This window comes from Stegastes partitus, unplaced genomic scaffold (genome assembly GCF_000690725.1).
Source record: "Stegastes partitus isolate 25-593 unplaced genomic scaffold, Stegastes_partitus-1.0.2 Scaffold599, whole genome shotgun sequence".
Lineage (NCBI taxonomy): Eukaryota > Metazoa > Chordata > Actinopteri > Pomacentridae > Stegastes > Stegastes partitus.
The window spans coordinates 117,087-118,676 of NW_007578330.1; the positions used below are offsets into that span (position 1 = coordinate 117,087).

Here is a 1,590-nt window from a genome sequence, read left to right on the forward strand (position 1 = left end):
ACACGTTTTCTGTCAGCTGCCACCTGCCTTCATGGATCCCATCAGATGCCAGAATGTCATCCAATTACGGTGTGAGACCCAGCCAGGACTATTAACACACACAGGCTGACATCACCATCAGTAAAGCAGAGTCACATAATCGCTGCGGAGGGATTGTCGCTTAAAGATACAGTAAGTTAATTGACAATGATCTCATTTCAAATTCATAAACTGGAAACATAAAAAAGCAGTATTCCTTGTTGTTCTAACTTGGATGCTGTTAATGGTGTGATTTTTCACAACACCCACAAATTTTCACCTCCTCAAAAACAATGTGGTGCTTCTGCTGATGTTCCGTATAATGACACATCATATACAGTGTTCTGGCATCTCATGGGTTGCAAACACCTTTGCGATACATTTGCCAGGTTGTTTGGGATGCAGAGGAGGAATTTTTAATCTCTATGCATTTGTTCTCATGAAACAACAGAACACCTGACAGACAGCAGGACTGAGATGTCATATTTGTTGTCCACATACTTGGCAGATTCAGGAAAAAAACAAAACAATTACTGTCAGTCTTCTTTTTACAGGATTTTTAGCAGCTTTTATGTAAACATGTTCTCAATATGGGGTGATCTAATCACCAAGGGCTCTTATTACAAAGACATAAATGTCTTGAAGTGGTGAGTTCAATTCCTATCCTTTACCAGAGAAGTATATCAAGTCAGAAAGCTGAAAATCTATCTTGGTGTCATACAGTGTAGCTGTGGGGTGACACAACACTGGTCCCATCTCCTCTAATAACATTTTTGATCATCCACCCATTTGTTACTGGAGGATCTGATTTGCTAAAAGATAAGTAAAAATTTAAAAAAAAAAAAAAAAATAAGGCTTTAATGTTTACTAATTCTGCTATTTACTGATTGTTTTGCCCAACTGGACAACTGTCAGATGAATTTTATACTTGTTATCCTCCTACAGTTATTGTATGCATCTGCATCTTTGACACTGGTTTCCACTTGTCTTTATTGAGCTGTATATATTATATATTGTGTATTTATGAAGCTGTATGTTTAAAAAGGTTTGCCAACCATATAAACTACAGCCAATTTTCAAGGCATTTGTACAGCTAGTAGAAGGACACCGGTAAACATTACTCTGACTCACTTCTTTAATAAAGTGAATAAAGTAATTGAATATAAAGCACACAGAAAAATATCAGCAAGAAGGGCACATAGCGTTCCAAGAGAAAGCGCTGTGGTTCATTTGAATTCTAATCATAACACTGAGAAAACACTGGCAGTAATGATAAACTAGCATAACAGCGAGACGGCCAAGGTTTGCCAAGATGTTTGCATCATGAAGCACATTTACAGACACAACAAGAAGTCTTGTAACATAATTTAATAACTAAAACGCAGGCCCTAAATACGTCACTAGAATTTGAATAAATCAGCCTTGTGTTTCTTTTCGTTGCATTGTGCAGCTCCGTTGTGAAGCTGCTGGAAAATTGCAAGTGTTTACTGCTTTGTCAGAATCTGCCTCCATCCTATTTTTATTTTGATTTTCAACAGTCTGGACGCAAACATGGAGACACACACACACACA

At 37.5% G+C, this 1,590-nt stretch overlaps 1 protein-coding gene across 7 annotated transcripts in view; it reads right to left on the reverse strand.

The window, feature by feature from the left end:
- Nucleotides 1-1,590, reverse strand: part of anks1b (ankyrin repeat and sterile alpha motif domain containing 1B) — a 262,428-nt gene that overhangs the window by 106,750 nt on the left and 154,088 nt on the right. The window lies entirely within an intron of this gene.